This window comes from Rhinopithecus bieti, unplaced genomic scaffold (assembly GCF_001698545.2).
Source record: "Rhinopithecus bieti isolate Rb0 unplaced genomic scaffold, ASM169854v2 scaffold_1583, whole genome shotgun sequence".
Taxonomy (NCBI): domain Eukaryota; kingdom Metazoa; phylum Chordata; class Mammalia; order Primates; family Cercopithecidae; genus Rhinopithecus; species Rhinopithecus bieti.
In genome coordinates this window covers 313,184-339,059 of record NW_016803645.1, presented here as the reverse complement: position 1 = coordinate 339,059, position 25,876 = coordinate 313,184, and the positions used below count along the sequence as shown (strand labels likewise).

The following is a 25,876-nucleotide window of genomic DNA, read 5'->3' as shown; positions in this document are numbered from 1 at the left end:
GAACCTGGGAGGCCAGAGGTTGCAGTGAGCCAAGATCATGCCACTGCACTCTAGCCTGGGCAACAGAGTGAGACTCTGTCTCCAAAAGATAAAATTTTAAAAATAAAATAAAATAAATAAGGTTGCAATGCAATTTGGGCCTTTGCTGGAGAGAAAATGTTTTGCTAATAACATAAATAGTTATAAAACCCATCCATAGCTGGAATGACCAACTACCAGCACAGGCATATCCTGACTCAGAGCTCTTTAGAGTCCTGCCATCCCAGACTCTGCCAACCCTTGAACTTTCAAAACATTCAAAGAGATTTCCACAAGTCAGTGTGGAAATAATTGTTCTGAGGGACCAATCCCAGCTCTTCAGGAAGCCAGTGTTTAGATACACAGAGAAGTTCTGATTTGCCATTGGAATACAGCCCAGGTACAGGAAGAATCAATCCCTAAATAAATGAGAAGAAACTTTTCTAAAATTAGGTTTTATCTTCTCTTTAATCAATGTAGTCAGGCATCTTCGTTTACTGCAGCTGCTATAAAAAAATATTATAGACTGAGTGGCTTATAAGCAACAGAAATTTATTTCTCACAGTTTTGGAGGCTGAGGAGTCCAAGACCAAGGTGCCGGCAGATTTGGTGTCTGGTGAGGACCCCCTTTCTGCTTCATAGATGATGTCTTCCTGCTATATTCTCACATGGTGGAAGGGGTGAGGGAGCTCTCTGGAGCCTCCTTTATAAGGACACCAATTCCATCTATGAGAGCTCTGCCCTCAAGACCTAACCACCTCCAAAAGGCCTCGCCTCCTAATATCACCATATTGGAGATTAGGTTTCAATGTATGAATCCAGGGGAGAAACAGACTTACAGACCATAGCATCAGGTAACCGCTTCCTCTGCCTGATGTGAGCTGAAGGCATCTTTTGGTCAATATTAAACACTATGCTATGTGAATCAGGAATATTGAGGCAAAAACAAACTACGGTACTTGTTAAACTTATCGTTAAGATGAGGAAGAAGTGGCCGGGCGCAGTGGCTCAAGCCTGTAATCCCAGCACTTTGGGAGCCCGAGATGGGCGGATCACGAGGTCAGAAGATCGAGACCATCCTGGCTACCTGGTGAAACCTGTCTCTTACTTAAAAAAATACAAAAAAAAAAAAAAAAAAAAAAAAAAAAAACTAGCCGGCGAGGTGGCTGGGCGCCTACAGTCCCGCTACTCGGGGGCTGAGGTAGGAGAATGGCGTAACCCGGGAGGGGAGTTTGCATGTGAGTCTTGAGATCCGGCCACTGCACTCCAAGCCTGGGCTACAGAGCGATGACTCCGTCTCAAAAAAAAAAAAAAAAAGATGAAGGGATGAGGAAGAAGTTTCCTCTCCCATGATGCGTTAATTTTGTGTAAACTTAAAAAAACATTATTCCAAAGATAAAGAAGGAAAGTTAAGAGGACCCACCCCAAGTCCATAAATTCTACTTTATTTTGAATTCTATTGTAGTACTTTCATATTTTCATGCAGAAAATCTAATCAGTTGCATAGGGCACATTAAAATATTATACATTTATATGTGGCTTTCTCATACACAAATTGAGACATCGACTGACTAGGTCAGAGCAGTAATTAAAAATCTTACCAAATCTAGGATCTTCATTCTCCGTAATACCTGAATCATTTAGGGTTTGGTTTGGCTGTATGTGACAGAGGCAAAAAAATAGCTTAAAAACAGTGGCTTAAACAAGATAGAAAGTTTTTTTTTCTCTGTCATGCGAATGAGGCCCAGAGGTGAGCTGTCTGGGCTTATTTAGCACCCAGGGTCTTTCCAGCTCACCTTCCTCATGCCTCATCCTCAGAATCCAAGATGGCTAAATTCATCTTCCAGGCAGCAAGTCAGAGACAGTGATGGAGAGGAAGAGAGCAAAAGTGCATGCCAGCTGCCTCTCATGACTTTCAAAACCTGCTGTGGATACTTTTGCTTTCCTGCCATTGGCCATGATCCCTGATTGGCAATTGTGAAATATCACAGTTAAGGGGTTTACTAGGGAATGCTGCCACACTGTACTAGAAATGTGACATAAATTATAAAATCAGAAAAATGCTGAAATCTGAAACACTCAGTTTTTCAGAAAAGTGAGAGTGGAATGGTACTGACAAATTTTCATAGAAGTCTAGCAGTATCTAAGGATAAGATTATTACTAAGGTTATCTGTTATTCTACTATTCTAGATCTTTCCACTCCACTTTCAAATTATGCATAGTGGTAATAGGTATGACATTTCTAACTTCCTTTCAGATCAACACCTCTCAAATACAGTGTCCCTCGCACACTGAAAATCATTGCAATCAGGCAGTAGGGTGTGCCACTGGTAATTTGAGTATAAATCCCACAGTAGTAAGAAAAATTTGATAACTGAAAGTATATCTTATTAAAAGGAGATTGAGATTTGAAAACACAATATCCTTGTGTTCCAGGTGGGAATATTTTAGGTATTCCTTCAGTTTTACCAAAATAAAGTAGATATTCTTTCCCGGAATAGAGAGCTGAGATGTCAATGAAGAGCTATATTTTAATAATGTTAATAAAACACACCATAGGCTGGGTGCAGTGGCTCATACCTGTAATCCCAGCACTTTGGGAGGCCGAGGCGGGTGGATCATCTGAGGTCAGGAGTTCGAGACCAGCCTGGCCAACATGGTGAAGCCCTATCTCTGCTAAAAATAAAAAAATTTAGTCAGGCATGGTGGTGGGCACCTGTAATCCCAGCTACTTGGGAGGCTGAGGCAGGAGAATCACTTGAGCCCAGGAGGCGGAGGTTACAATGAGCTGACATCACACCACTGCACTCCAGCCTGGGCAACAGAGAGAGATTCCATCTCAAAAGGAAAAAAAAAAAAAAGAAAGGCACCATGACATATGTGGTTTTATTTAGAGCAGAATATTGTATTGTCTGGGGCTTCAGAGGCAATTGAATTTGAAATTCTGAGAGGCCTCTATAAGGCATCCATTTTCAGTGTCCAGCTTTAAGATTTTTGTTCCCTGCTTTGTAATATGTCTTGGAGGTTCTCTCCAGGCTTTCAGTTAAGTGTACCAGAAGTGTGGCTCAGCCTGGGAATTCAGTTACAAGGCATCAGAGCCTCACCAGCATAAAGAAAAATAGAGCAGGGTTGGGTACCAAACAACGGTGACCAAACTAGTCAGGGACAAGAAGGAGGTTTGCAGGAACACAAAGGCCTTCTTCAGAGAGTCCCAGAGCATTCTGAAGTTTCAGAAAGCACCTACTAAATGTTCATGATTGCCTAAGTGATGAAAGGAAAGACAAAGGTACCAGGGTGTTGCAGCTGAGATCGAGACTGGATATACACCATGACTGAATTTGAAAAACCAGTTGATGGTGATCTGCCTCAGTCTCTTGCCTACCTGCTTCTCGGCCTGTCCCTCCCTGGGGACCAAGGGTGAATCCTGAGAAGAAAAAGGCATTGTACTTATAGCTACACAGAATATAGGGACCTTCTGGCACATGTAACTCAGGATAGTGCAAACATGTGAGGACCTTGAAGATTGGAAGCCCCAGGATACAGCACCCTCAGCAATGGCACTGTCTCCATGAGAGTATCGGCAAGAACAACTGGGTGATGAGGGGACTTCCTCAAAAAGAAGGCATTGCAACAGGTCCAAGAAATATCAGGATGAGACTCAGTCAGGAATACAAAAGTCAACCAGAAAAATGTATGTTCATGCTGTTAGCATGCTCTCCTCTGAAACCTAGTAAGGAATATGACTTTGTAAGGGACTGCTAAGGTCACCAAATATGAAGGTTTCAGTCAACTATGATGGGAACACACAGTGGAGAAAACATGTGAATCATGACAGTGCACTATGAAGTGCTAAGTGAGGCAGAGACCAAATCCTCTGAGAACAGAGGAGAAGGTACAATGGACAACTTGCAAGGCATGAGATGGGGGAGGCCTCCAGGACGAGGCAACATTTGAAAGCAGAGATAAGTGCCCAGCACTTTGGGAGGTCAAGGCGGGCAGATCACGAGGTCAGGAGATCGAGATCATCCTGGCTAACACGGTGAAACCCCATCTCTACTAAAAATACAAAAAATTAGCCAGGCGTGGTGGTGGGCGCCTGTAGTCCCAGCTACTTGGAAGGCTGAGGCAGGAGAATGGCATGAACCCGGGAGGCGGAGCTTATAGTGAGCTGAGATAACGCCACTGCACTCCAGCCTGGGCAATGGAGACTCCATCTCAAAACAAAACAAAACAAAACAAAACAAAAACGCAGAGATAAGTGAAAAACAAAGTCAGCATCCACATGGAGTCGACATCCTTATGAGAGAGACAAATGTGTACCAGGGTACAGGGGTTTCACAGAGCCTAAAAGTAGATGAAAGAAGCTACAGTGGAAGGACATGGGGCGGCTGCAGAGGGAGATACTGCCTAATTCTCATCAGAAGGTCATCATGATCACCACGGTGATTCACAAAGATCACTCCTCCAGCAGTGTCATGGAAACATTGGAGAGAGGTTCTACCAGGGAGATAAGTTAGAAAACCATTTCAAGGATACGGGTGGGAGTCAAGGCCAGAACTCAGAGTACTCTGCTTATTTCAAGGCACGAAACAGACCATTTCCTCGTTTACATCTCCATTCCCACCCCCTTCTACTGGGCACCTCTGGAGACATCTTCAAAACATTTGTTTCATTTGTTTTCCTAAAATTGAAAAAAAAAAAAAAAAAAGACATGTGAACAATCTGTACTGGCAGTCTATCATTTTCATAAAGGCTTAAAGTCAAATGTGGGTTGTAGGGGTGGGGGATGGAGATCTTACAGATGCAATTTTCTGTTGAAAGGCCATTTGAAGAAAACTGAAATTCGTGGTGAGGAAGAAGTGTTCTGCTTAACAGTTTTAAGTTTCCTATGGGCCTTCCTGAGTCATCAACTGACTCATTCCACCTGCTCAATTTTATTATTAATTCCAAAAAAATTCTGATAACAATAGAGTCAAAATTATGTTGCAGGTTTTGATTTCTTTCCTCCCATTGCATAATTCTCCAGTTTTGCCCACATTTTGGCAGTTACTCTCACTACCCATGCAACAATGAGAAACATTCGTTTAAAAATATTTCCAACCCCCTCATGTTCACATGACATTGTTTCAATTCTAACTTTTTTTCAGTTCTTATATAAGATCCATTGCTATCTAATATTAGATCATTGTATTACGCGTGACTTACTTCTAATGTACGGTAGGAGTCTGACAGATTGTTGATTTGGTTTCTCTCTAAAGCCAAAAAACAAAAACAAAAGGAGCATTTTGTATATGAATGATCAGTCCCAATTTAGTTGCTTGTTGGATTTTTTTTTTAGTTAAAATTTTGTTACTTTGAGAAGAAATATATTTATTGCAATTATTCCTATAGGTAAATATGAGTGCATGCGTATGTAGTGTATGCCATAAATTTAAAGATATAATCTGATTAATGATCAAAATTCAGTAAAATTGAAATAAAGAAGCCCAAGTTGCCCTCACTTGTCCTTCAGGTGTGAACTCTGAAAATCACTAAGATATCTAGAAATGACCACAAAGCAGAAGGGACATTCCTGCCTGAGGTGAATGCTTCTCTTAGCCTTCAGAATTTGGGTGAAAACTGTCTTGACACTGACTAGACATTGACTATATTATATTTGAACCAAAAATGTGAAATAATCTTTGTCACCAATTTTACCAAGTCAGTATAAAATTGTCAATGTTAAATATGGTCTAGAAGATGACATGTAGGTTTGAAATTAACTTAGGGATAAGTTGCTTTAGAAAATGGATCTGATTTTTTTTTTTGAGAGGGACTCTCACTCTGTCGCCCAGGCTGGAGTGCAGTGGCATGATCTTGGCTCACTGCAACCTCCGCCTCTCCACCTCTCAGGTTCAAGCAATTCTTCTGCCTCAGCCTCCCGAGTAGCTGGGACTACAGGCACACACCACCACACCCGGGTTGGTTTTTGTTGTTGTTGTTGTTGTTGTTTTGTATTTTTAGTAGAGACAGGGTTTCACTATATTGGCCAGGCTGGTCTCTAACTCCTGACCTCGTGATCCGCCTGCCTTGGCCTCCCAAAGTGCTGGGATTATAGGCGTGAGCCACTGCGCCCGGCCTGGATCTGATTTTTTCACATAGGCTGAGTGATGAAGAAGAGGAAGACAGAGGACAATGGTGAGAAGGAGAAAACACAGTTTGTCCTTCCTATGTTGAGTTTTTACACAGCTGCCACTTCTCAGAGGCTAGGATTTCCTCTGGAGCCCCAGCCTTGTGATTTGCCCATTAAGCCACTAGGCCTTGGGCCTCTCCCCATGAAAATATGCAATTGCTTAACCCAGGTAAGTCAAATATAGTAAAGATTCTAAACACATGAATTTTTCTTACACAAAATTCCAGTCTATACCAATGTAAGTGCACATGGTTTGGCAGCATCTTCCACCTGTCTGCTCCAGTCGAAAATGTTTCAGTTTCCGGCTTTCAGCTGTGTAGGGGCTGAAGTAGGGGCAGCAGGGTAGAGGTGGTGCAGAAAACAAAAACTTTGCTATAAAATCTTGGGAAAAATACATAAAGATGAGGAAAACTACTTGTGCTTAGAACTGCACTTTAGTGTTTGTGATGAAAGAGTAAGACTTAGAATCATCATAGAACAAAAGCTTTTTCCCAGCTCAAGCATTCAGTTACCTGCATCTCAGGAGAACCATAGAGGACCAAGGAGGAAAGACTGGACAAAGAGCCCCAGAATGTTAGTGTCAGAAAAGCATGGAGTCTCTCATAAAGCCAGACAGTAAACACAACTTCATATACAGATCTTTGCAGAAAAGCAAAACAAAGTTTCAATGCTCTCCTTGGAAAAATCCTGAAAAGTGTCTAGTCGACAAGAGATGGTAAAAAGGAAATGGAAATATGGATTGGTACTTTTTTTACTTTACATATAAGGTAACTTTTACTTTACATATAAGATTCAGAAATATTAGGACACAGAGTTATCCATCTACCATATGTGTAAAATGGCATTTAGATTGCTATCTTTAGTGCCTTATCTCTAGTGACCTAGTCAAGTAGAAACAAAAATCTTTACAAGAATTTTCCTAAACATGAGATTGACCATGGTTCTTTCAATCCTATTTTCTGCACAGGCCCCAACATTCTCATCCAGCAGGTTCTCCACCCACAGAGAATCTCAGCTACTCCCTAGGTTTGGGGAGAGACCACACTAGATTTGTAGCTAAAAACAGCTCTGTATGTATATATATATATATATAAAGTTAGGCACCTCACTAATGAATTTCTGTATGTACCTAAATCCTGCTTAATGTAACTCTACGTATGTTTTTGTTTTCCTTTTGTGCTTTGCCCCTGCATCTATAATGGATATCTTTGAACTTTAAAAAAGATACTCCAGGGGTGACTATCACAAGCTTAAGGATATCTGGAAAGTTCTTACAAAAGACACTTTGGCATTTCATCCAGCCTTGAGCTTCTCTTCTAATAGGGCAAACTTTTATTGTCTATTAGGTAAAAAGACAAATGAATACATTTGGCCTCATTAATATTACTTTTCTACTAGAATGTCTCTCTTGTTTCTCTTCTTCTGTCTCCCCAGTAGAATAAAGTATTCATCCATTTATTAAGAAATATACATTGAGTGCATGTTCTTTGCAAGGGGCTAGGGGACCAGTCAACCAGTTGAACTTATAGTAGCTCAGGAGGGAGGACTGGGGCTTAATGAGTTGTGCTAGTCTGGTTTGGGTACTACCTTAAATAGTAATTAGGATTGAGAGTCTGCTAGTCCTTCTGGGAAAAGCTAAGACTGGAAATGTAGGGAATGCTCCCCAGCTGTGGACAAAGGCAAAAGACTTATCATGGGAAACTGAATGGGCACCTATTATTCTAGAGACAAATACGGAGGTAGATCAAAAATCTAGATTTGAAACCAGGCAAAGTATAAAGAAGAAATATCAGGAAAGGGAGAGCAGAGTCCAGGAATTATTCTGTCCAAGCTGGGAAGCAGACTCCAGGTGACCAGGATCAACCCCAAGAATAAGCAGGCAGCTGTTTAGATCACAGCCTTTGGAAGATTCTGTAGCCCTTTGTGGCAGACTCTAATCAATGTGAACCCCAAATATCACTTGCTATGATGTTCCAGGTCCTGCAACCTACCTGAGACTGGTTGGTGTGCTAGGAAGAATTGAAAACCTTCCTGTTCTCAGAAGAGCCATTCTGGGATCAGACAAGGCTGATTGGGAATAGTATTGGCTCAAATGGAAGCCTTCTCAGCTGATACAGAAGCTCTTTCTAATGAAGATAATTCAAGGATAGTGTTATGCACAATCAAACCAAGGATATTACTTCCAAGAAGTAGAATGCCTTTCCTACCTGTTCTCTTTTCACTGGCCCCTTGTCTACCTAGACAGGGAACATGGCCTCTTTCCGTTGAAAGGCCTAGAGAGATGAAGGAGATTCATCTTCGCCAAAGGCCTAGAGAGATGAAGGAAATTAAATGGTAACACCATGAAGAAACAATTTAAAATTAAATGTTAGACATTCCTCCTCTTTTTCATTTCTTTCCGTCACTGCCACTAACAGGAAATCCTCACTGGCTAGCGTGTCTCCCCAGACTTCCAGAAAGCCAGTCTCATTCTCACTTTTTCTCCTCCTTACCCCTCTTCATTCCCCCTGCAGAGGACATCAGCTATCTCTTAGGTTCCTTATTTCTCTCCAACCCAGTCTCTTGAGCACTCAAACATTTCACCAACAGTTCTCTATCAACATATTTTATTTAAGTAAAAAGGTATCAGTCTAAGAATAAGTAATGCTATTCTCTTTGGGGCTAAAGCAGTTGAAGTTGATTTTAGTAGTATTTTTTTCCTTTACTATGACAAATAGTTGGCTCTCTGTTCACTTTAGAATTGCAAACCAAGCCCAGAATACAAAAGACGTAAGATTAAAATTTATATACCGATATGTGTGTGCATGTATGTGTGCATGTATGTCTAGCTGACCCTTGAACAACATGGGAGTTAGTGGTGCTGACCCCCTACCCAGCAGTAAATTTATGTAAGATTTTTGACTTTGCAAAAACTTAATCACTAATAGCCTACTATTGACTGGAAGCCTTAGTAATAACATAAACAATTGATCAGCACATATTTTATATGTCATGTGTATTATATTCTGTATTCTTACAATAAAGTAAGCTACATAAAAGATGTTATTAAAAATTATAAGGAAGGCTGGGCGCGGTGGCTCAAGCCTGTAATCCCAGCACTTTGGGAGGCCGAGAAGGGCGGATCACGAGGTCAGGAGATCGAGACCATCCTGGCTAACACAGTGAAATCCTGTCTCTACTAAAATAAAAAAAAAAAAAAAAACTAGCCGGGCGAGGTGGCGGGCGCCTGTAGTCCCAGCTACTAAGAAGGATGAGGCAGGAGAATGGCATAAACCCGGGAGGTCGACATTGCAGTGAGCTGAAGTTTGGCCACTACACTCCAGTCCGGGTGACAGAGCGAGACTCCGCCTCAAAAAAAAAAAAAAAAAAAAAAATTATAAGGAAGAGAAAATATATTCACTATTCATTAAATGGAAGTGGATCATCATAAAGCCTTCATCCTCATCATCTTCATGTTGAGCAGGCTGAGAGGAGGAGGAAGAGGAGGCTTTGGTCCGCCATCTCACGGGTAGCAAAAGTGGAAGAAAATCCACACATAGGTGGGCCTGCATAGCTCAAACTCATGTTGTTCAACTACATATATATAAAATATACATACATGTACAATATATGCATATTATATACATATACATGTTTAGCTCATAAAGCAGGAAGCCTGATTACTTAGCTCATAGTGTGGTTCTTGGATCCGAAGAGAGCCAGAATCAAGAGCTACTAAATCCTCAAGTCAGTGGATGAAGACTGAGCTCACTGTCCCATCTGCCAAGGGCAAGATTCCTAAGTCTAAGGCAACACAAAGTCTATGGGAGGAGGCCAATAAGGACACCAACATTAAACAGACACAGGACTGAGTACCCAGACGGACTCTGAGTTTGGGGCCAATTCCACACTTGCTGTAAAACAGAAGTGAAAAAACATAATTAACTTTTAAATAACAGATAATCATATTGATTAACTAAAATTCCTTTTTGCCAGCCCTCAACTGGACCCTCTTGGATTCAATTACAAATAACTGATATAAAGTAGATGTGACTTAAAAGACATATCATTGAGGATATACACTTTTTGAAATATGTCTCCTCTAATCATCCATAGAATCTTAAATGCACACATTTCAGAAATCTGAGATAAATTCCTAATCAATGCATATTACTATATATTTTAAAGTCATAAATGCAATTTGATAAACTTGTAAATTAATTTAGCAAGCAGCCATTTTAGAAAAGTGACTGATAAGCTGGTAATTTTATTTACTAAAGATAATTTAAGCAGATACTTATAAATTCATTAAGGGGTGAATCATCTTCCATTCAACAAGTTTATACCGAATATTTAGGACATGTGTTCACCATACTAAACTAGGGGGAAAGCACCACTGAACACAGTATATATTCAAATAATGTTATTTAAGTAAAACAAGTTATATATACTGGGTCTTTTGTTCTAACAAATTTATCTTAATAAAGCAAACGTGTGTGTGTGTGTGTGTGTGTGTGTGTGTGTGTGTGTGTGTTAATGTTGGCTCTTTTAAGTATGAAATTTAACAATTTTGGCATTAGGAACAAAAAAAATATGTGGTCGTATCGACTCAGGAAACCTTAAATATTGGGTTATGCAACTAATTCAATCTAACTTCCTTCTCACATGTTTTTAACAACTGCAAAAGAAAGATAAGCTGTCTTTTTTTTTTTTCGGTTCCCAGATGATTTTAATGTTTAGAAGAAACACATTTGAAAACTGTTCAACCATGATAATAATGAAGTTAAAATGTAAACAATAAAAGACTATTTAAAACAAAATTTCAAATGATCACATTGTGATAACAACGGGGTGTTTCTAGTGCAATTTCTGACAGCAAGCAATATCAAACGATAGGCTATCAAGATACACCAAAATATTATAATCTTTTAGACATTCCTCTTGGAAAAAAGAACAAAGGAAGAAAAAAGATATAAGCACAAATATTCACTGCAGTACTAATACAAAAGAAAAAAAATGGAAAGAATCTAAGTGCCAACTATGAGAAAGATTTAATTGTATATTTTTATTTTGTTGAAATATTATAAGGAATGTTAACACATCAGCTAAGTTTTTTCAATAACATGGAGAAATTCTGGCTGTACAACGTTAATTGTAAATGTCAACTATATGATCACTCCCATACTGTGGTTTTAGCTATTAATATTATAAACAAGTAATGGAAAAGCAAATTAGAAGACAAAATAAAAAGGGGTCTGCTATAAAATAAGAAAGCTATCATGAGAACCACTCCACCTGATCCCAGACCTCTCAAGTGGGGTATTATGTGCCTGTTATTATGGGAGAAACATCTGCTGGTAGATTAGATGCTGTTTTAAAGAAGAAATAAAAGAATTATGCATGTGTTTTGGAGGAAAAAGAAAGAAATTGCATGGGGAAACATTATTCTTGTTTTATTCTCAAAATTAAAACACAGGTGAGGGGGGCCCTAATCCAATGACTCATGTCCTTTTTTAAATTTAAATTGTAATTTTAAATTTTAAATTTTTTAATTATTTTTTTGAGACAGGGTTTCTCTCTTGTTCACCAGGCTGGAGTGCAATGGTGTGATCTTGGCTCACTGCAACCTCCACCTCCTGGGTTTAAGTGATTCTCCTGCCTCAGCCTCCCAAGTAGCTGGGATTACAGGTGTGTGCCACCACATGCTGCTACTTTTTGTATTTTTAGTAGAGATGGGGTTTCACCATATTGGTCAGCCTGGTCTCAAACTCCTGACCTCAGGTGATCCACCCACCTCAGCCTCCCAAAATGCTGGGATTACAGGTGTGAGCCACCGAGCCCGGCCACTGGTGTTCTTTTGAGAAGAGAAAAATGTAGACAAAGACACACACCCAGGAAGAATTCCATGTGATGAAGGCAGGCCGTCGGGAGCTGTGTTCACAAGGCAAGGAAGACCAAGGAGATTCAGCAGCCAGTAGAGGCTGGAAGAGACCAGGAGGGCTCATCCCCTGGAACCTTCTGAGAGAGCACATCCCTGCCAGCACCTCCACTTTAGACTTCCGCCCTCCAAAACTGGGAGAGAAGAAATTGCTGTTGTGTTAAGCCACCTAGTCTGTGGTCCTTTTTCACAGCAGCCCTAGGGTGCTAACATACATAAGCAAGCTAATTAATATCCAGGGATACTGCTTTCTAAAATATTACTTTCTGGTTATTGATACTTATGAGGCAAGAAATTCAAGCACTGTTCTTTACGTATTATGAGACCAGGCTTTGCAAAACTCTTTCAAAGTTAAGGGGCAAGAGTTACTGTCATTTTGGAACTCTACTGGCAGCATGGCACTGTGATTGGGGGAATCACAAGACATGGGTCCCAATATTGACTCCATCACCCAGTGGTGACTTTGAACAAGTCACAACCTCTCTGTGCCTGTTTTTTGCTTTGTAAAATGGTAATAAGAATTGTCTCACTGGGCTATTGTGAGAACATTAGCTAATAAATGTAAAGCAATTAGAACAGTAGCTGGCCCGTTATAAGCCTTCAATAAATGTTAGCTATAATTATCATGTCTGACTAAATATTTTGGTTCTATTCCCATTTTAGAATTGCAGAAATTTCACAGGCATATATTTAGAATGCATATATCAATTTGTAAATTACTTATATTCCACTATATCAACACTTCTGTCTTCCCAACTCCAAGTGATTCCTACTCATATTAAGTTATATAACCTCAAAAGCCCTGATCCTAGGACTATGAGAAAAGGTGAGTGGGCAAGAGGGGGGAAGAACTAGAATATAAAGAAAAGATTGCTGATTTGAGTTCCTCTGGAATTGAAATTCTATGAAGCAGTGTCAGGCAGGATCAAACAGGATCAGAGGTTTGAGTGTGGCTGCTTGACAAGCCAGGTGCTGAGACAAGCAGCATCTTCCATGTCAGTGTAGGAAACGGGACATTGGTTTTACTTCTTCTCATGTGGATCCACAATTGAGTGAGAGTTACTCAGATGTCTGGGCTACACTTGGCCCATATTTTTGTACTCACTGGGGGACTCCACACAGGAAATACCTTCAAGCAGCAGCAGAGTGTTCTGCCCAGCATCATTCAAGTGAAAGGGTGAGCTCTTTTCAGGAGAAGTCAGGCAAATCAGTTGCAAATTTGTCAAATGCCTGTCCCAACCATCAGTTTGCATATTAATCTGTTCATAGTTGTCACTATCCTGTTCTTAAAAGCTTCCCAGAGGCGGCAGAGGTTGCAGTGTGCCAAGATCGCGCAATTGCACTCCAACCTGGGCAACAAGAGCAAAACTCCATCTCAAGAAAAAAAAAAAAAAAAAAGCTTCTCAGAGGCCAGTCATGGTGGCTCATGTCTGTCATCCCAGCACTTTGGGAGGCTGAGGCAGGGGGATAATTTGAGGTCAGGAGTTCTGGACCAGACTGAACAACATGGTGAAACCCCATTTCTAGTAAAAATATAAAAATAGCAGTGCATGCCTGTAATCTCAGCTACTTGGGAGACTGAGGCAGGAGAATCACTTCAACCTGGGAAGCGGAGGTTGCAGTGAGCCAAGATCATGCCACTGCACTCCAGTCTGGGTAACAGAGTGAGACTCCATCTCAAAACAAACAAACAAACAAACAAACAAAAAAAAACAACTTCCCAGATATCTTAAATATTTATTGTCACCATAACTTCCTTGCCTATCTCTGTGGTAATTATACCTGCAATTCTCTAGGCTTCCTCTTTCATCGTACCTCATAGGCTAGTGTGAGCCTGAGTCTCCAGCTAAGAAGAGGTGGTAAGTGAACAGCTCTCATGGGGGGAACCATAGCACTATGCAGTGCCAGAAATTTCTGAAAGAATAGTTCATATTTCTGAAGGCCAAATCCAAAATTTGCTCCTGCTGAGAAACCAGCTATTTAGATGTCCCTGACTAATCTACTGGGCTTTCTTCTATAAATTAAGTATAAAATAAGATTGCTCTGATAAGTAGTGTATACTGTTTTATATTGTTTTAAGCACTCAACTTGCAGTAGTATTCAAATACAGTATCCAAATGGAATTTAGTCCCACGAACCAGTCCAGGTTCAAAGTCACCCAAGAATAAATGCAAGAGGAAAGCAAAGTTTGACAAATACCTGTGCTGTCAACAGAACCAAGAAAAGGACCTTTGTAGAGAAATGGGGGAGACTACAACTCATATTGTGAATGGTATTGGTGCTGACATGTTGCTGGCACCTGAAAGAAATAGCTTTTATTGGATGTCAGCTTAAGAAGAAAAGAAAGGAAACGGAAAAAAAAATTAGCTGAATGAGTACAAGGGAAAAGATCAATAACTCCCACTGATGTTTTTTTGGCAAATTGGCCAAGAAAGGGCTGAAGTCTTTACTGGCTGACAATTCTGGCATCTTTCCCAAATAGAAATGTTGCAGCCAGAAACTGCACTTAGTGAATTTAGTGAGACATTAGTTTGGGAATATATATAAAGGGAAGAGCACAGACCAACAGATTGTCAACAGAGCACCTAGATCTACCCTGACCCCATGCAATGACAACTGGTTTATGTTACCTGGGCCAGACCTCCCACTTGATGAGGACACAGGGACCCTAATGCCCAGGTTGTGTGCTCAGCACCCAGCATGAGTAGTATGATCGCGCAACTTCTCACCCAAATCCAAACACCTTAGGAATGAAAAGAGGTACAATTAATCATCAGGCTGGGCCATAGGGGTAAACCTTGCACTCTCTCAGGCAAACCACAACATATTAACAGGCCAACAGGAACATGTGCGTCTCCCTAGAAATCCACTCATTTGTAGTCATTGACTATGATCATTGACCCAGACATTACCCACAAGAAATGGGAGGTAAAAGGGGAGATCACTTGTGTTAAATTTGTCACTCCTGCTGGAAAATGACCTCAAATCACTTGCCCATATGGCTTGGGGACAGCAGTGCTATCTTTCTGTGTTTTTTAGACTTTTTATCCAGTCAAGCAGATTTTCAACACAGAGTTTTCATGATGGCTTAAATAGGGATAGGTAAGCGTCATTGTTATAATTAAAATGCAAACATCAACAACACAGCGATGAAGCAAAGACATCCAACAGTTTGAAAAGAAGAGAGAGACCTGAGTACGGTCACCAAGTTCTAGTTTGCTTCCAAATGCAGAAATTCTGTTGGTTCCATCATACCATTTTTGTTGGTTCAATTTTTAGTGTTTTCAGTTTTGTAAAGACTACTTTTTTATTACCATAGAAATGTTAAATTTTCCTCTCTCTCTCATTTCAATCTCTGTTTCTCCCACCCAACGCCACCCAGGTAGTTCAATTTTGAATTGTAATAGATGCACATTTGTTTCTATTAAGTTCTGAATCATTTCATGAAAATAAACTTAAAATAGATGACTTAAATATGGAAAATAGTCATTTAGCCACCAGGATTCACTGGCCAAAAATTTCAATTCAGTCTGAGCACATCCCACAGAGGCTGAGAGCTCCAGACATCTTCTGATGTGGCTGCCTCAAAAATCACAGCATACTGTTTTAAGTACAGCTTGAGTAACATGTGTAATATGTGTTACTTTCAAAGCTCTATCCCAAATAAAGGCCTGTTTTATCTTCATGAGAATTTTGAGAGAGGTCCTAGAGAAAATACATTTATGCCCATTTTGCAGATCAGGAAACCGGCACACAGAGAGAAATCTGGCTGCCTGGAGCCACAGAGTTGATTCGAAACAAATTCAGCAGCACTGATGTGTCTAACTTCTGTCCTGGCCTATTTTTTATAAAAACTGCTAACTCAATTCTGCCACCATCTCAAGATGTTAAGATCTGTCACCTTGCCACTCATACCCATCCAATCTTCAAAGGAATCTACTGTTGATATTTAGTCTCTGGGACACAGAATGTATAACTATGAATAACACAATCATAGGATTGGGGTATTTTTATGTGCTCCTCAGCTGGAACTCAGTCTAAATATGTAACCCATATTTGGAGCCCAAATATAAGAGTGCTTACAACTATTTTAGGTACCCTACTGAACTCAAAACTTTTTAATTTCTAAGAAACAACATTTTCATAATTACATTAGCTCAACCACATTCTCAGAAAAATAACATGGACTCAAATGTATACGTTATTAATGGATTTGCCTTACAAAAATTTTAAGTCATTATGAGGTTTTGGTTCTTGATTTCCCACACTCCCATTACAGTAACAGCACCATAAAATTTTATATAAATTGCTAGAATAATGGTAAATATTTTCAAAACCCCTTCCTAAAGAAGAGGTGATTATATAATGAATCATGCAAATCAGCAAACAGAACATCAGGAAAAGGGTATAAGCTGGGACCACAAATATCAATGAGGATGTCCAGTTGCCACATTGGGATGTATACCCATCCCTTTCGCTAAAGTCCAAGGGAAATAGGAGGAGAGATTTCTCAAGGTCCTGTTGACGTCAGATGCTGTGAATGTTCTTTGCTAACTATGACTGACTAAACCCGAACGTTGAACCTTTTTGGTGATAACAGTTCGTGGTAAAAGAAGTTAAAAATTTTGAGATAATATTGTCCCTATGTCTGTTAGTTTAAAGAAATAGTCAGGGTAGGTGGCTGGGGAAAAGAAAGAGAACAAAATGTCTTTCCTTTGGGCTAAAGCCAAGGACAACCTCAAAGAAGATATTCTTCAGAGATGAAAAATCAGAGGAATGACTTTAGGAATGCAACTGAAACCCTGGGCGACACGTGACATATGGGGTGAAAGGTTTTTAACACAAGAGGCATACTAAACTTTTGGGGGTGGGCTCTGAGGCTGGGCCCTTTTTTAGGGTTCTTTGTTTTTCATTTTTGTGTGTGGGCTCTTTGTGCTTTGAAGTTCCAGCCAGCAACAAAGAGAAAACTTGCTCTGGTGTTTTTAGTTTGGCTGAGAGCTGCAATTTAGCTAAGGCTTCCCCCGTATAGGGACTGTAGGCTGATGCTGCAGGGTTGGCCGAGCCTGTCATAACCCTCTTAATGTGTCTCTGAAATGGACACGGGCTTGGGATCTTGTAAGGAAACTTGTGAAGCCATCATTACTGTACAGCTACAAAATTCATGAACAGAGCTAGAAAGAATAGCCTGTTGCCATTTATCCGAAGAGGTTAGAAAACATCCAGCACACTGCCTATTAAAACGTAAAAGCAACCTTGAGTTCTTTCATTCCCTGGCACTGGCTTCACGATCCTGTAGGGACCTTCTCGTTAGGACTTGTTGCTTCCACTTTCAATGTTATTAGTGGCAAACCATTAGGCCAACAGTTATGCCCTGTTCTTTTGTTCTTGTAGGAAACATCTGTTCTTTGGTCAGAGAGCACATGCCAAAAACTCTGCGATTATAAGCAGCGGGCTCTTCAGGGAGCAGTCAAGGCATCACACACCCTGGAGCACAGACCTTGAAAACTTCCCGCACTCCTGCCTGGGTCCTGGCAGGCTCCTGGAGCTAGAGAATTTGCTAAGTTAGTCAAAATGAGGTCCCCAACCTAGGCCCCTAAGCACCCAGGCTGGAGGGAGGGAGGAAGGCAAGTGGGGAGGCATGGAATGAGGCAGAGAGTGGAGGTTAATTATCGATGAAGCTACATAAAAACATCTTTAGATGCTCACTTGGCAAGAGTGTGTGGGCCACCCACATGGATCTGAACCCTCCAGGCCAGTGCTCACACTGTATCACACACACGGTTCATGCTAATAGGAGAAGGAGGTAGAGACTACGCACACTGGGAGGCGTGCAGAAAATGATGAAGGAAGCACTCAGGAGTGCCTGTGGTTCTACCTTACCAGTTCTCTCAAAGGTGCAATGCTTATGGCTCGCCCTTGCTTTCAAGGGTCCACAAGCAGACTTGGGAGCCACGACGCCTGGGTCTGAATCTGGGCTTCACCCATTCTAGATCTCTGACACTACAGGCATTACAAGTTCACTGAGCCTCAGTTTCTTTATCTGTAAAATGACAGCAATAATGGTATCTGTCATATAAATGAGCTAACGTGTAAAATATCTGTATAACAAAATAAGTTAAATCAATAATCTAAGTTTCTGCCTTAAAAAGCTAAAAAAGAACAATAAATGAAGCCCCCAAAAAGCAAAAGCAAGGAACAATAAAAGTTAGAGTAAAATAAAGTAGAAAAAAAAAAAGAGAAAAGGTTGATTCATTAAAATATTAATAAAGTTGACAAATTCCTAGATAGACTTTAAAAAAAGAAAGATAAAACACAAATTACTAAATTCAGGAATTAAAAGGAGATATAACTAAAATATTTTCAGACATTAGAAAGTTAAAAGCAAATATCATAAACAACATTATGTTAATACATTTGATAAATGAAATAATGATCTCCTTAGAAATACAATGAAAACTGTAGAAGTCTAGTATTTAAGTACCCTTATACCTGTTAAAGAAATGAAACTCATGATCAAAATCTTTGCACAAAGAAAATGTCAGGCCCAAATGATTTAATGCTAAATTCTTTGAAATATTAAGAGATAAAAGATAGCAATCTTTAAACAAAAACACTTTTAGAAAATAGAGGAGGAATGAGCATTTCTCAACTCTTTATGAGTCCAGCATTATACCAATACCAACACAGACATTTCAAGAAAAAAAATTATAGATAAAAATAATTTTTAATATATATGTAAAAATTATCACCAAAATATTAGCAAAAAGAATCCAGAAATGTATAAGAATAATATTATACCATGGCCAGGAATGATTTATTTAAGGAATGCAAGGTCAGTCTACCATTGGAGAATAAATCAATATAATTTACCACATTAATAAATAAAGAAGAAAATTCACATATTTGAATAGATGCAGAAGTTGCACTTTAGAATATTCAACACTCATTCATAAGTTCTCAGCAAATTAGGAATAGAAAAACTTCCTTATCACAAGGCATCTATAAAAAACCTACAGTCATAACAAACTAAATGGCAAAAAAAAAAAAAAAAAAAATGGAAAAAGAATGCTTTCCCCTGAAGATTGGGCAGAGAAAAGGATGTCTGCTGTCATCACTCACCACTATTATGCAGTAATGTGCTGAAACTCTTATACAGTGCAATAAGGCAAGTAAAAGAGAAAAGGGGCATAAAAGTTGAAAGTAAAAAATGTATTTGCAGAAGATACAACTATCTATCTAGAAAATTCTAAGGTATTTACAAAAAGAGCTACAAAAACTTGATACATGAATTTAATAAGATCATAGGATATCAGATGAATGGGACACAGGAAATGCTACCCCACAATATGGCACCTTGGTTTCAACTGAGTATTTTAAGCTGAAAGAAACTGAGAAAACTGCAGAAGTAGAAATGTCTCACTGACCTTCTCTTTTTCCTTCTCTGACCTTCTTCTTTCTTCTCTGAAGCATGGTCATAAAAGAATTCTCTGACCTATCTTCCCTGAAAGTAAGTCATAAGAGTTTCCTTCCACAGAAATCTTCCCCTTTACCCAGAGGCCAAGAAGAATCTAAACTAAAACCATTGCTGAGGTCATACCCCCTTGTTGTCCAATTATACTTCTACATGACTGCCCATTCTTCACTACACCCAAGAATAAAAATACACAGTTTTCCTGGGTTCTTTATTTCTGAAGACTCCCATGTTATCTAAAACTTTGGTTAAGTAAATTGGTTATGCTTTTCTCTCATTAATTTGTCTTCCTTTATAAAGGTGTCAGCCATCAACCTTGCAATGAGGGATGAAAAGATATTACTCCTTCTCCCTTACAAGATCAATACACAATTACTATACACAATTTGATTTCTATATAGAAAATGCAGAAATAATTTGAATTTTTAAAACAATAATGTTTACACTAGCTTTTAAAAAAGTACTCAGGAATAAATTTAACAAAAGATGCCAATGACATATACTGAAATCTATAAAACATTGCTGAAAGAAATTAAAGATATAAATAAACTGAGCAATATATCATATTCATGAACTGGAAGGCTAAATATTAAGATAAGCATTTTCCCAAACTGGTCTCAGCTTCAAGGCATTCATGATTAAAATCCTATCAGATTATTTTATAAAAATTAATAAGCTATATTAAAATGCATGTGGATATGCAAAGGACCTGAGATACAGCCAAGCAATTCTGGGAAAAATCAGAGGACTTTCACTGCTTAACTTCAAGACTTCCTATATAAGGGTACAAAAATCAAGACAGTGTGGTTTTGGTGTAAGGATAGACACATAGGATACAGAAACAGAATTGATTCCAGAAATAGATCCAAATTCATATGGTCAATTCACTTTCACAAAGACACTAAGGCATTTTAACGAAGCAAGTGTAGACATTTTATTCAGTTGTCAGTGCTGAAACAATTGGACCCTGATGGGGAAAAAATGATCCTCAATCCCTATCTCACACCTTATACAAAAATTTATTTGAAATGTATTAAATAACTCAACATAAAAGTTAAAAAATCATAAAACTTCTATTAGAGGAGATAATATCTTTACAACCTTGAGATGGGAAAAGATTTCTTAGGACACAAAAAGCATTAAACTTAAAAAAAAACAAATTCTATTCATCAAAATTAAAACTTCTGCTTTTCAAATGACATATCTGAGAATGACAAAGTACTACACAGATTAGGGGAAAGTTCAAACAGGTAGGTAGATACGCTATTGGGAAGGGCAGGAATCCTCAGTTCTTAGTCTTACTTAGGAGAAAGGATTCTGCTGAGTGACAATTTAGCCATTAAAAAAAAAAGAATTCATTGAAGGAAAATTGAGAGCAGAGTTTATGTAGAGAGACAATATCCTCTGAAAGATGAGGCAGAGTGCGTTGCTGAAAGAGAATAAGACAGCAGCACCCGTTCTGCATTGGGTTTTAGTATGCCAGATTTTCTTGAAGTTCCTGCCTCTTTCTTAAGTCTCTACCTTTTTCCTTGCCTAATTTTTCCTGCTTCTGCCTTAAGTCCCCATCTTTTCCCCTCCTGGTCCCCACTCCAGGCTTGTGAGACCCTCTCTTAGTATTAGTTGGTGCGCATGCATGAGCCTAGTGTTGGACACACGTTCTACCTAACAGCTGCGTTCCTTGTTAATGCCATCCCAGAAAGGTTGTATAGCAGTCAAATCTGTACTTACTGTGCCTGCATATTTCTTAGGAATGTCCCCTTTTGTGCTTCTCCTTCATTATCAGCATGTACCTAGGAACATTCTGACATTTTAACTGTAGAGTGAGAGATGACTGGGCATCTTAAGGGGTGTTGCTTTCTGTATAGGTATTTCTCCTCCTCTCTGCTCATATCCAGTATGCATGTTTTGGATAGTCTCTGGGGTGTGACACTTTCCAGACCTCCCTTTTCTCAGGGGCTCCCCACTCCTACTCATGTCTAGCTATTTGCCTACTCTAACAGATAGGTAGATAGATGGGCAGGTAGATGATAGATAGATAGATTGATTGATAGACATAGGTAGATGGTAGATAGTAGTTAGATAGACAGACATAGATTAGACAGATGATAGATTATAGATAGATTAGATCATTTGATTGATTGATTGATAAATTCAATAGATTAGATATAGAGATAGATAGATTGACTGATTGATTTAGATGGATGATTGCTAGACAGAATGATGGAAGATAAGACACTTTTTGTAGAGATGTATCTTCTTTGTGTTTCCCATAATTCTTGTCCCTCATGTCTACGTTACAAGAACAATGATATAGATATATATATATAAGCCAATAAAGTGAGCACCAACAAGATGTCATCTTTAGTCAAGGAAATAGGAACAAGAGCTCAAGACCCAAGCCCTCCAGCAGGAGAGGACATAAGTGTTAAAAATCACAAGGCATTCTCTGAGAAGTAGGAAAAAGCATAGTGTTATGTCATACCATGCAACACAATCACACCATCATCAGCTTTGTTAAAATAAAATTCTCTATGATGTTTACCTGATTTGGCCCACCCTTGGTGGCAGAACCCAAATATTTTACATAGCAATAAAGTGTTCTTGTAATCAGGCATTTTCCATTTGTATTACATGTTTTGAGTACCCAGTATTGATCTGAGGACTTGAAAAATATTCGCCCATTTAATACAACGACCTTATGAAGTAGGTGCTCTTATTGTTATTTCCATTTTATAAGTGAGTTAAGTGATTTACAGAGCCTTGAAATTATCTGCCCCACATCGCAAAGTTAGTCAGTGGCAGAACCAAAACTCATCCCAGGCAGGTGGACAGCAGTTTCTCTGGCCCTAACTTGTTGATAAGGAATGATCTCCCTCGCCCCTCCCCATTCTAAAATGAGAGCTACACATTTTATGCACACACATGTACAATGCCAAGTGGCTTTTCTATCAGTCTCCAGGACCACTCACCAAGAAGTGATGTCAACCTTCTAGCAGCATCAGTAAGGCAATCATTTTAGCTGAACTGAAGTGTCTTCTTTGTGTGTCTATAGTTCTTGTTCCTCATACTTTAGAACAGTGGTTCTCAAAAGGTGATCTCAAAACAGCAGCATCAGCACCATCTGGGAATGGGTTAAAAATTCAATTTCTCCAGCGGTGCCCATGACTGACAGGATCAGAAGCTGTGGGGTGCATTCTAGCCTCTGATTTATCAAATGCCCTCAAGGTGATGACCAGGAGGCTAACATGGGAGAACCACTGGTCAAGGGTACTGCCTTTTCACTTGAGGGCTCTGGTCACTCTTGGTATTTGTTATCTATTGACTCAAACTTCCATCTTTAAGCACTGAGACTTTAAGTTTTGATTTGGAGTGAGGGCTTCGTTTTGTTAAAATCCTGAAAGCTGGCTATAGTGTGTGATACTGCAGCTGGTGAAAGTACGCTCAGTGTGGCTATACTGGCAACTGCATTCCGACTGGCATATCAGATTTGCTTTATTGTTTTTCTACTATGATCATAGAAGCAGGATGTCAAAGTCTGATTGAAACCACCATTGCAAAATTATAACTGAGACAATGAAAGAGATCTGACCTAACCAACTCCATCTTGCTTCTAACCTCTAAGCTGTCTTTGTTCATTCCTGGGCATAGGCTGAACTATGGGAGGTACCTAGCTTTGAAACAAAGATGATCACAGCCCTTTCCCAAAACAAACCCTCTTAGTCACAAGATTTGAAATTATGGGTTAGGAGTCATGCAGCTGAAGGCTGCAAGATTCTAAACCTCCCCAAATTGCTCCTGGGGATAGCATCACTATTGTAAAACCTAAATAAGTACTTACGATATTTTGCAGACCCTGTACTCCATGGATCGGCTGGCACCACTCAGATCAATAAACTGGTTCATCTGGTCTTATGGCCCCCCAGCCAGGAACTGACTCAGCACAAGAGGACAGCTTTGACTCTCTATGATTTCATCTCCAACTCAACCAATCAGAACACCCTACCCACCAAATTATCCTAAAAACTCCGATCTCTGAATTCTCAAGGAGACTGATTTGAGTAATAATAAAACTCTAGTCTCCTGCACAGCTGGCTTTGTGTGAATTACTCTTTCTCTATTGTAATTTTCCTGTCTTGATAAATTGACTCTGTCTAGGCAGTAGGCAAAGTGAACCCATTGGGCAGTTACACCTCTGGCAGGGAAATATTCTACCTATTTAAAGAAACAACTGAAAGTGAGGTCATTGAACAAGACTGTCATGTAACTTTCCATGTAATTCCCTTAACCACCTTGCTGGTAAGAATGTTTCACTGATTATTGTTCAGTCACTTGGGACCATGATAACTCTTCAGAAGAGGGAAGTTCATGTGGGCAAGAGCTGGTACAGGCCAGGTAGAGGAGGAGGAGCAAATGACACAAACCATGAATGCAAGTTTTGTTTTTCATTGTAAAACATTACGTTTCTTCCTCATATGAGCATCAAGTGGGAAACGATCTGTACGTTGGAAGAAAAACAAGAGTTCTACTTTAATAAAATAAGAACACACATCACCACCTACACATCGGATATTTGGCAGTAGATCATGGCTACAGGATTTATGGGAAGCACAGAAATGAAGAGGAGAAATCAAGCACTAGCCCAGAGACTGCAGGACTCATTATAAATAGCTATCTTTAATTAAGAAATGAATATCTTTGAGAAGAAAATAATGGGTTGTGGAAATGAGCTAAGAGAGGAAAAGAGGTTCTGATTAAAATTACCTTCCAAGGAGCTAGAAAAAATGTTAGATATCTTCTAGTACAACCTCCTGATTTGACAGAAGGAGACCGAGTCACTCTGGTTGGAGCCAAGTAATTTCCAAACCAAGGTCAACTACTCCTTAGACCAAGAGACCAGAACTCAGACCCTGGTCTCTTGGCTTCAATTTGTTTGGATGATTAAAGTCCTTATTCTTCTGAAACGTGCCAAATTATTGAACTGCAGACAAGGGTGAAGGCACCACGGACTGGCTGTCCAGGGGGCTATTCAATTAGAACAGTAAAGCTTGATTTAGGTTTTCAGTGGCATGAATATCAGAGCCGGTGAACAACATGGTCCCCTATAAGGCTCTGGAAAAGCAAACACATAAAGTGTGAAAAATGTATCCACAGTCCAGGAAAACAAGACCATAACAGGCTCTCTCCCAAAGAGAAAGGAGCTAAATTTTCACTGGGTGGGTAAGAAGCCTCCTATGGACACAAATTCTACTTTATGATCAGCCTACAGCAGAGGCACAAGTCACAAACACAACTTCAGTGCTTCTATCCATGAGTCATGCCCGCCCCTGAGTAAAGCAAGGGACCTTCACAGTGTCTATTAAGAGAATTTTAAAAATCAAGCACACAAGAAAGAAAAGTGTCATTGTGATGCTAATTGAGGATGCTATGTTTTGGGGTTGTTTCATACAGTTCTTTAAATTTTCATAAATAGAGTTTCTGCCTCTATTTGCATTCTGAAAAGATGGTCCTTTTTCTTTCTAACATTAACATGGTATCACCCTCCCCAACTCAAAAGTAAAATGAAAAGAACAGTTAAGGTTCAAAATGTTTAAATTATGCAAAAATAAAAGGAAATAAGAATCAAAAGCAATACCTCTTTGTTTCAGCCTGCCCTTGTTCCTGCGAAAATCCATCTCATTATATTTACCGGTCCTAATTTAAAGAATAACACACTCGGTGGGAGTCCAAAGACTGTTAATGCTGCTATTGTTAACATCATGAATGGTGTGGGGCTTTTTCCTACCCAGGCACCACATTTTGGAACAAAGGAAAGGAACAAGGTAGCTCTGCTATTATCCAAATTGGCCTCTGGCATCCACCAGAGGAAGTGACTGAGGTCGGTTGCTCTTTCTCAGGTATCCCTGGGGAATATACACGTGCGATTAGCCTAACTGGCCACTGGGTGTGACCACGCTCCGCACAAATGGAAGCAGAGGCTGTTCTCAAGGGATTTTCCTGGCAGAGCTTAGACACGCGCGTGCATGTACACACACGTGTGCACACACACACCATGAAGCCTTCACCCTCGGAAGGGAAAGTTTAATAAGTCAGTTCATGCTTGTTTGTAACTTCCAAGTATACGCTTTGGGTCCACATTATTCATTTCCTTTTCACTCTACAAAGATTATAACCCATCTTTCTATCGGGTCTCAATTAAAGAAAAAGAAGCATATCAGTTCTGTATCCCAAATAACACAAATCAAGAGAAATCACCCCATACATTGAATCTAAACACGCCTGCAGCAAAATCTGTCCATC

The 25,876-nt window shown here is 39.6% G+C and overlaps 1 long non-coding RNA gene across 1 annotated transcript in view; it reads right to left on the bottom strand.

Annotated features, from left to right (window-relative positions):
* LOC108542089 (uncharacterized) overlaps positions 1-23,498 on the bottom strand; it is a 62,686-nt gene extending 39,188 nt beyond the window's left edge. Inside the window, exons 1-2 of the long non-coding RNA XR_001889158.1 lie at positions 23,418-23,498; positions 22,549-22,700 (exon numbers count right to left, since the gene is read on the bottom strand). This is a non-coding gene — a long non-coding RNA (uncharacterized LOC108542089). The remainder of the gene's footprint in view (positions 1-22,548; positions 22,701-23,417) is intronic.
* Positions 23,499-25,876: the final 2,378 nt, after the last annotated feature.